We start from the raw sequence: 11,201 nt of genomic DNA on the forward strand, positions 1-11,201 counted from the left end.
TTCATCTTCTCTATCAATCTCATTTAGCTGACAAAAAAAAAAGGAGCAGTGAGACATGGAAAACAAAGTGTATTGACATTAAATATGTATGCAGGGTTCTCCACATACCAGACCACCCATTTGGCATTTATTTTAAGCTAGGAAGATTTCCAACTCATCTAAATGCCTCTGCTTGCAGATCCTAGCAAGGAATTCCATGACAATATCACTGTATTACCATAAGATCAGTAAACCCCAGAGGCCAAACCCAGTAAGGGGATGAGACAAATATCTTAGAAAGATAGAATATGATGCTCTTGTTGTAAGGGTCCTTAGACATCATTCAGTTCAATGTCCTCAAAGTACAGAGTAGAAAAGTGACCTGCCCAAGGTCAGACAACAAGTTGTAGAACCAGGACTAGAAGCTAGATTTTCTAACTCAAAGCTCAGCTAGTATTAATTAAGCACTTACTATGTGCAGAACAAATTGCTAAATGGAAGAGAGGAGAATCCAGAAATTTAAAAAAATGATATATTTCCTACCTTCAACTAATGAAGGGGTGAAGACATGCGCACAAAGAAATATGAGACAATAAAATGCCAAAGGGGAAAGGAAACTATGGTGTTATACAAAATATCACATAAAACTGGGGATGTGCACATTGTCTTCAAGAATTCAAAAGGTTGCCATTGAGAAGAAGAATGAGATTTGTTCTACTTGGCCCCAGAAGGCAGAAATAGAAATAATAGGTAGAAACCAAAGGGGCAGATTTTGAAATGATAATAGGAAAAAAAGACCTTTCTAACAATTTGAACTATCCAAAAGTTGGAATGGGCTACCTAGAGAGGTAATAAGTTCCCTCTTGCTAATGATCTTCAAGCACAGGGTAGATGAACACATGTCCCCTATCTCATAGAGTTATTCTTATTTTAAAAGTATATTAAAAGCTAAGTGGTACAATGCAAAGAGTACTGATTTCAGAATCAAAAGACCTAGGTTCAAAGCACTTTGGTCACATATACCTGTATGACCCTGGGCAAATCATTTTACTTTCTAGGCCATAATTTCCCCATTGGTAAAATGAGAGGTTTAACCTAGATAAGTTTAAGTTTCCTTACATTATTACATCTCTATTCTATGAAATGAATGAACTAGATGACTTCTGAGTTACTTCTGACTTAAAATATTCTCTGAATCTATGAAAATTGCATAAGGGAGGGGAAATTTTCAATTAGTGGGATTACAGAAAATTTACAGAAGATTTGGCTTCTGATTTTAGGCTTAGTAAGAATAATAGCTGGCCTTTATGGAATACTTAAAGTTTGCAAAGTACTATACATATATTATCTCATCTGATCCTCACAACACCACTGAGGTAGGTGATATTATTATTCCATTTCGCAGATGAAGAAACTGAGGCTGAGTAAAGTTAAGTGACTTGCCTAGGGTCACACAACTTTTAAGTGTCTAAGGCAAGATTTGAACTCAGGTCTTACTGGCTATAAATCCCCACCTGCCATTGAGCTACCTAGACTTGAAGGAAAGATGTTCTTAAATAGACAGAAATGTAGAGGAAGTACATTTTAGCTATGTGGGATGGTTGTATATATCAGCAGAAGATTAGGAAAGAGATAGAAGTCCAGTTTAATTGTAAAGGTGACTATATATAGAAGAGTAGTGCAAATCAGCCTGAAAGATAGACTGAAATCATATTCTATAATATTTTTAATGATTAAAAATGTATGTTTTAGCCTAGCAAGAAACTGAGACACTGGAGGTTTTTGAATTGGGGAGTCAAATGGTCATATCTGTGTAGTATAAAGAATATATTGAGGGATAGAATAAAGAAGGGAAGTAGATAGGAGCAGGGGATGTTGACAAGAACTCATGAGGACCTGAGCTGGGATGCTATCAGGATGAGTTGGGAGGAGGCAGAGGATATCATAATTGAATAATTAAATAAATTGGTAACTGATTGAATGTAGTTTTGGAGGGAGAAACAGGAATCAAATATTTCTCTATCAAGTTCCACGACTGGTAGAGATTTTCATGACCAATTGGTCAGCAAGCGTGTATTAAGTACCTCCCATGTGGTGGTACAGTTTGATTACTGTGAATGCAAATATAAAAGACTTTACCTTCTAATAAAGGTGTCAGCATGTTCATAGGTAAGTAATACAGGATGTATACAGAATGAATACACAGTGATTGTGAGGAAAGACAAAGGAGCAACTGAAGGATTTAGGAAAAGTTACTTGAAGAATGTAACCCTTGAAACAAATCTTAAAGGGAAGCCAGAGGTTCCAAGAACTGGAAGTTCAAAGGAACAGTATTCCAAAGCTAAGGAAGAGCCTGCTCAAAGGCACAGAGAGATAGGGAATATTTGGAGTGTAGATTATGTGAGGGGAAACAAAGTGTCATTAGCCTGCACTAGAACAAGACTGTTAAGGACTTTAAATGTCAAAGAGAGAAGTTTTTTTTTTAATTACAAAAGTTAGGGTCCCTCAAGTTCCAGGCAAGACTGGATTATGTCCCTAGTGTTGGGAGGAGGGGATATTTGTATATTTATTTTTCCTATACCTTTGAATTAAACATTTATTTGTGGAAATTAATCTGATTATTTAGTAATTAAGTAGAACTGGAGAGCAAAGGATCCCTTGAATTGAAGGAATGCTATTGTTGGGAGCCTGAGCCAATGATAGAGAACTTAGACACTCCAAAGTCCCTCAATGGTACCGGAAAACCCTGAAGGATGGGATGATATATAACACTCCTGATCTTTAGGCAATGGGGGCCAGGCTAATCACAGTTAAATCATAAAAGTGGTAGATAGCCATTAAAGCTTCTTTAATGAGATCAAATACAGAAAGATAAATTAGCAGGCTGTTGTGATAGTCCAATAAAGAGGAGATGAGTGAGTGAATTAGAGTGTTTGTTTTGTGATCATAGAGAAGGGAATGGAATCAAAAGCTACTGAGGATGTGGTGATGATGAAAACATAATTATGGCTATAGGAAGAAGGGAAGGCCTAACTGAGATTGGATAATATAAATCTGTAGAGAACATAAGCAAGAGAATGTCCATTGGATTTTGCCTTGATAGTCTGATCGCATTCAAAAGAAGTGATCTCAGACCAAATAGTAAATAACATTTACACACACACACACACACACACACAAACATGTAATTTAAGGTTAACAAAGCCCTTCACATGTTACATATTTTGAGTCTCACAATAATATTCTGAGAGGTATACTGCAAATACTATCTTCATTTTGTAAATGAAGAAATTAAGGATCAGAGAGAGAGAGTGAAGGAGAGAGAGAATGAGACAGAGAATGAGAGCAAAAGAGAATAAGAGAGTGATAAGGAGAGAGAAAATGAGAGAGGAGAGAAAAAAATGAGAGAGAATAAGAGAGGGGAGAGAGAGAGAGAGAGAGAGAGAGAGAGAGAGAGAGAGAGAGAGAGAAATTAACTGCCTAGATGAAAAGACAAACACCCAACCTAGCTAATATGTGGGATAGTGAAAAGAACAATGATAAATGGCTTTCAAATCTAAAGATTTGGGTTCAAGTTCTGGTTCTGTAACTTACTGTGTGGCTTTGTCAAGTTATCTCCTTCATCTGTAAATTTAAGGGTTTAGAATAGATGGTACCTTAGGCCCCCTTCAGCTCTAATAGTATGTGATGTTAAGAGATAGAACATATTTCATTGTGTGAGTAAAGGACCACAGATAATGTAGAATGTATTGACAATATTTGCCTCACTGGCATGAAGTAGTACTTGTTTTCTTTAATGTTAATTTCTTCCAAATTCCTAGGAAGACTGGGCACTAGGAGTACTTTCCTGACTGGTTGGTTGGCGGTTATTCTTCATGCTCTAAAAGGACCAAAATGACATCACTATGTTAGAGTCAAGTCACAATGTGTCCAATTGTGACTGAACAGATCTATATAAGGTTGGAATACACTACAACAGGTCAGGCACAGGTAGTTCACGTGAACATTTGGCGTGGATTCTCTAAATTTGCACACGTTTCTTTTGAGCTACTTCAATTCTGCTTTGCTCATAGAGCACATAGAGCATACTCTGATGAGTATATGCCACCCTGGGTGGTCCTGTGCCATGGTCTCCCATGTCACACAATACAGCTCCAAAGTTCTTAAGAGAGACCTGGAGAGTGTCTTTGTATCACTTTTTCTGACCACCATGTGAATTCTTGCCCTGTGTGAGTTCCATAAAATAGTCTTTGAGGCAAGTGTGTATTTGACATTCGAAAAATGTGGCCACTACATCATAGTTGATATGTAACCCTCATTAGAGAAGTCAGTATGCATAGGATCTGGGCTAAGTAGTCAGTGCGCTCAGAGAAGCATGGGATTCCCCCAACTCACCAGCTTCTGTGACTTAGAGTTTGTACTCTGCCACACCAACTCTCCTGAAGCAGTAGAAGAATTGTTCTTAACCTTTCAGTAAATCCTAACCCTGATGTACAAGTTTCCCCTCAACCCAAACTTAGATGTACAGTTGTACTAATGTAAGCCTGGAGATAAGACAAAGGTCAGGCAGTATTATCTCATAAAGTCCCATAATATATAGAAAGGGACTTGACCTCAACAGGGCATAAAAGAAGCAAATAATATCCCACATCATAGGATATACAGAGAAGAATATCAGAATCATCAAATAAATGGGTCTCAGATTCCATCTAGTTAAATCCATACTGGGCCAAAAATCTCCCTTATGATATTCCCACCAAGTTATGATCTAGTAACTGCTGGAAGACTCCCATTATGTAAATCCTTCTATCTCTCAAGGCAACTTATTCTGCTTTGGAACAGCTCTAATTGTTAAGGAACTAATAATAACAACAACAATAATGGCTATAAGCATCAATACAGCATTTTGTTTGTTGTTTTTTTTTATCCTCACAAGGACTGTGAGAAATAGATGCTATTATTATTCTCATTTTAGAGATGAGGAAACTGAGGCAGGTTAAATGAATTGCACAGAGTAAGTATTAGAGGGTAGATTTGAACTTAGGTCTATCCAAATCAATTTTATCTGATGTGCTACTTAGCTACCACAATCTTTCCTTATGCTGAACCTAAATTTGCCCCTATGAAATTTCTAGCTCGACTCTCTGAGGCCAAGCAGGACACATTTAATTGTTATTCTATATAGCAGCTATCCTTATGCTTGAAGGCATAAGTCATATTTCTTCAAGCCTTCACTCTCAGATTAAAATTCCCAATGCATTAGAACAGAGTATGTGCTCAACAAATGTTTGGTAAATGAGAATTTGGATGGATGGATCTAAGGAAGAAAGAATTAATGGGAGGATGGATGAATGGACACATGGATGATTTGACATATACTTGCTATTAAAACATCCTTTCTGGAAGAGAAGTTTGTTGTTTTTTTTGGAGGGGGTGTAAAGGCAAATTGAGTGAGAAATTAAATAGAAAAGAAACATGTTATTAACACATTGCTAGAGACTGTGCATAGTTATAGAGATGAACCCAAGGAAATAGTACATCTAAAGTTGCTGAAGTGATGGCCCAAGGTTTTGAACATGCTATATCCACATTTGCTTTCCTTATCCTATGACAGAACGCTCCTCTATAAGGCTCCCTCCAGGAGGTACAGGAAGTCATAGTCAAGTCAAGACAATATAAAAAAAGGTTCATGGATCAGGAAAAGTACATCACATTTCATTTGAATACCTTACAGGTTGATATTTTATAGAGTATATAAAATAGCAGTAAAAGATAATGGAGAAAATAAAGATAATTCATTTTCTCAGGGGCATTGATCTTCGGGCAAAGCATTCTTTCATTCTCTACATTTTCTCTCCAATTGAAAAGAAAGGAAAAAAAAGTTTGATATTCTTAATTTAAATAAAATATGCAATACGATGAGACACTTTAAGTTCTCTTTGTATTTAGTTCATGACTATAAAATCATCTCCAGCTCGAAGAAGTTTCCTTATGTGTTGTATTTACATTTTTCAAAGTCCAACTTTGAAGAACTCACATGAATAATTCATCAGCTTCAACATTTAAAGACTGAGTACCAGGCTTTTCATTCCTACTTCTCACTTGGTGCACACATTTGCCACAGACATATCAACAATAACTGAAAGATTCACTTCCCTCCCTAACCCACCCCACCCCCAGAGTAAAAGGAAAAAACTCAGAGTTTTCCTCATTATGCACGGGCTTTGGCAATTTCATGTCACATTGAATGGACAACTACTCACATTTTCTACTTCCCTTTAATATGTACCGTGGAAGTCAATTAGGTTTTAGTCACAATGATACTGTGCCTGTAATCCACACATAAGCAGCTCAGTGGAGTGGAACACAACCTGCAGAACAGAAGGAATTCTTAAGTAATTTATTTTGGGGTCCAGCTGCTATATAATTGTATGGAAGTGCTAGGGATGGATGGCTCAGGTGTAAGTCATGGAAACATAGACTGAAGTCTGTCACTAAACTATAGAATCCAGGAATGTCAGAGCTGAAATTGACTTGTGATACCAACTAACTAAAGGCCCTCATTTTATAGAGAAGGAAACTAAGGCTTAGAGAGATTAAATAACTTGCCCATGGATATGCAACAAATTAGGTGGCCGAATACGGATTATGACCAGAGTAAAAAACAAACAAAAAAAAAACCTCCTGCTTTGAGGTTCACTCAATCCATATCTACCACCCAAAATTCTAGTACTTCATACCTACATGTCTCTTTCCTAACACTCTCCTTCCTTCCTCAGTGAGTTCATTGCCAAAGTTTCTGTATTTGTATCTACAGATGTTATCACAGTACCTGAAATATGATAAGTACTTAATAAATATTTATTGATTGATTCATAGGTTCACAGTCTTTCCTTCCTCCTGAACTCTTGCCCTCATACTCATCCTAGGGAACTTCAAAATGCATTCTGATGCTCCTTCAAACACCTTAACCTCACAGTTCCCAACTTTTAATTTCTTATTACCTACTCCTTCCCTCTACTTCAGCCACACTCAAAGATGGTCATACCCTTGATCTTGTCAACATCCACAAATTTATCACGCCTAATTTCATAAACTCTGGAATTCCTTTATGTGAATATAATCCATTATTATTCCACTTCTCTTTCTGCCTTGTAACCTCAAACAATGTTCTTCATGCACACCATGACCTTGGATCCCTCAACCCCAATTTCTTTCCCAGATCGTCACTAGTACAGGTCAGGCCTCAAACTAACTCCACTCCTTCCTTCTCCAACTTGACCCCTTAGTGAACCAGTCCAGCTCTACACTGTCCTCTTCTCTTGACTTCTTTGCTCCTTTATTCTATCATTGATCTCGTCCTGACATGCATCATCCTTAGATTACTTCCATCTTCTTCTGCCTTTCCTCCTACACACATATTGGAGAATGAAGCTGGATAAAATTATGAAATCATTTTGACTTAGTCTACTACAAATTGATCTTACATAACCTCAACCAAGCCCTCACTATAACCATGATAATTTTTTTTTTGCATCTTTCTAATTGACTCACTATTCCACTCACCACAGAGACAGTTCCAAACCTTTTTAACCCTCCTCAAACCTCCCATTTCTCCTCTTTATCTCCCCTCAAAACTGAGAATCTCGCCTCATATTTTCTTGAAAAATAATTATAGCCATTCCCTGGGATCTCCTTCTTTTATCACATGAAGATGGCCCTTCTTACAAATAAAACCTCACTATATGTGCAAGTGAATCCCATTCCATCCTATCTTCTCCAGCATATTGCCCCCTCTGTCATTCTTACCTTCTCACTTATCTTCAGTCCTTCCTTTTCTACTGCCTGTTTCTCTAACGAAAAAAAAACATTTTTTCAATCCATCTATCCCTACTAACTATTGTACCATATCTTTTCTCCCTTTTGTGACTGAAGTCCTTGAGAAGGCCTGTCTATAATCAGTGCCTCCTCCACTAATCTGTCTTGGTTCTCCTCCTGTATGCCTCACTGCTACTTCTCTGTCCCCTTTTTTGAGTGTCTCTATCCAGGTCACATATGATAACCATGCATGTCTCACCAAGGTCTGTCCTGGTACCTCTTTTCTTCTCCCTCTATACTATTATACTTGATAATTTCTTCAGCTTGGACATATTCAATTACCATCTCTGTGCTGATGATTCTAGATGTACTTATCCAGTCCTAACCTCTTACCTAACTTCTAAACTCACATCACCAACTGCCTATTGACCATCTCAGACTGTTTCCTATAGACATCTTAAACTTGATACCCCAGACTGAAATTGTATTTGTCCCACCAAAAACAACAACAACAACAACAACAACAAACAAACTCTGGACTTTGGAAATTCCAGACTCTGGAAATTTTCACTCTTTTCCCTATTTCTGAAATACTTTTCCTCCTCATCTTCACCACCTGACTTCCCTGAAATTTCAGTTAAAATGCCATGTTTTACAGGAAGCCTTTTCCAATCCTTTATAATTACAATGCCTTTCCGTTCAATATTTCTAATTTACCAGGTATACATCTTATTTGTAAATAGCTATTTGCTTGTTTTTTTTCTCTCATTAGACTATGAGCTTCCTGTCTTTTCCCTTTCCCCCAATACTTAATAAAAAACCTGGAATATAATAAGTACTTAATAAATGCTTACTGACTAGTTTATTAATTGGTAATAATGACTGATAATAAGGTAAATAAGTGTAAATTATACTGTCCTTGCAATCAGAAACCTTGAATTTGATCCTCAGCTCTACCATTTGCTCCCATTATGACTTAGACAAAACATTAAATGTCTTTGGGCTTCAAGTCTTTAATTTTAACAATGAAGAGTTTGGGTACATGATCTCTAACATCCTATCCAGCTCAATAATCCTTTGATTTCATGACAAGGGAACAGAATCATGGCCTTAGATTTGAAAGGAAACTTAGAAGGCATCCAATCCAATCCCCTCCTTTTAAAGATGAGGAAATTGGGTCTTGGGGAGGTTAAATGATTTTTCCTGGTCAAAATCTAGTGTCAGAACTAGATTTTGAACCTGTGACTTATTGACTCTGAGTAGAGTGCTCTACTCCGTAATATACACTACCTTTTTGAGGGTCTTCTGACTACTTGTTGAAAGATTTTTTTCCCCCTACAACTTCATATTTCCTTTTAGTTCTGGGAAACAATAGTTAACATAAATTATCATTAGATATTAATGAAATTAAACATGACAATTGTTACACAAAGTTCCTGTAAGCTAGACAAAAATTCATTGTCTTTCTATTTGCTTAACTTAAAGACCTCACTGCAGAATTTGCCACTGTTAAATACCCTTCCTTGTTATGGTCTCTTTCCTTGTTTGTTGTATCCCTGGTTTGCCCTGTCTCTTCTCTTCCTCAAACTATTCATCTTCTTATTTGTCTTTTTTCCTCTCCCCCTTATGTGTTTCTCAAGACTGTCTACAAATCTCTTTTTCCCTCTTCCTTGGAAACCTCATACACTCTCTTGACTAGAGGTTCTTAATCTAGGGCTTGTGAACTTTATATATGTGTATATATATGTGTATTTATACATATATGTATATGCATATACAAATATATATATATACGTACATAATAGAATTAATTTTCTTTGTTATTCCATTATTTCACTTCATATAATTAAAAAAAATCATACTGAGAAAGTCCATCGGTTTTAGTAGACCACTAAAATGTTTTGTGATTGAATAAAAAAACCAAACATTTGCTGCCCTTGATTTGACTTCACCTCTTTTGACTGATTCCCAAGTCTATATTCTCTGTCATAATCTCTCTTTCTGAAATGCCCCTGAAATCCAAGCTTATACAATTCCCTCATTTCATAAATGAGGAAGCTGGGACTCAGATTAAGTGACTTATCCTGCTTAATTAAGGAAGTAACCAAGAAGGTAGGATTTGAACTTAGGTATTCTGTCTCTGAGAAGGGCAGGTAGGTGGTGCAGGGAATAAGGTGCAGACCCCAGAGTCAGGAAGACTCCTCTTCCTGAGTTCAAATCTGGCCTCACCACATACTAGCTGTGTGACCCTGGGCAAATCACTTGACCCTGCTTGCCTCAGATTCCTCATCTGCAACGTGAGCTAGAGAAGGAAATGGCTAAACCATTCCAGTAGCTTTGCCAAGAAAACCCTAAAAGAGGTCACAAAGATTTGAACACAACTGAAAAAAAATGACTACTATCTCTGAGTTTTGCATTCTTTCTATTGTTTTCCTGAACAGCTATAAATTTGGCAATTTATAGAAGAGATTTGATGATATAATTGATTATATTCTGTTTAGTCCTTCAAAATGCTTGTTTCCTGCATATTCTAAAATGTCACACTTGAACTTGAAACACATTAATTGAGAGGTGGCATCTTAATAAGAGGTAGAATGAGGTGTTAAAAGAGACCACTCAGAGCACGCATAGCTTCAGAAGACCAGTTTTGGCATCCTAGCTCTGACACCTATTAGTAGATAACTATTCCAAATTCACTGAAACGTTCTGAGCCTCAGTTTTGCCATCTGAAAATAGTCATAAAAGTACATATCCTACCTATCTCACAGGGTTGTTGGGAGGCATACACTTGACAAACTTAAAAGTGTTTAGAAATGTCAGCTACTATTGCTGCTACTCTTTTTAAAAGGGTTAGGATTGGAAACAGTTGGAAAGTGACAGAGAGATATTTAAAAGGTATGTATTTGTTCATAGGTGGGAAATCTCTCTGGAAAGCAAAGTTGATTTGATTTTTTTTTTTAATTCTTGGCAGTTGCAGTTTTCAAAATCATCTTTCAACAATTCAGTCTGAAACATTAATCAGGCTTCCAATGTTCAGTTTCCCAGGTTAGTTCTCATCACAATATGGGATCTTGCCGATTAAAAATGTATTTTTTCAGTACAATCAAAATGATAATTTTTTTCAATATCCATCTTTAGAACACTTTTGCCACACACGACATCAGCATATACGAAAGATAGCTGCTCAAAACTTCTATTATCCAAGAATGTGTTAGGAAAACAGAATACGTTCTTTGAGGCTTTTGTGACATTTGTTCTTCCTACATCTTAACAGATCCATTTTCTTGACTTATTCTATGAGGCATTTAAAGTCTCAAAAATGCCTCCATCAGGAAGGAATGCAATTATTTTTTAAGAAAAAATATGTTGGCTTCAATTTCACCAACTATAAAAAGCAATGAAAA

The sequence above is a fragment of the Vombatus ursinus genome, unplaced genomic scaffold, assembly GCF_900497805.2.
Source record: "Vombatus ursinus unplaced genomic scaffold, bare-nosed wombat genome assembly UNPS02014864.1, whole genome shotgun sequence".
Taxonomy (NCBI): Eukaryota; Metazoa; Chordata; class Mammalia; order Diprotodontia; family Vombatidae; genus Vombatus; species Vombatus ursinus.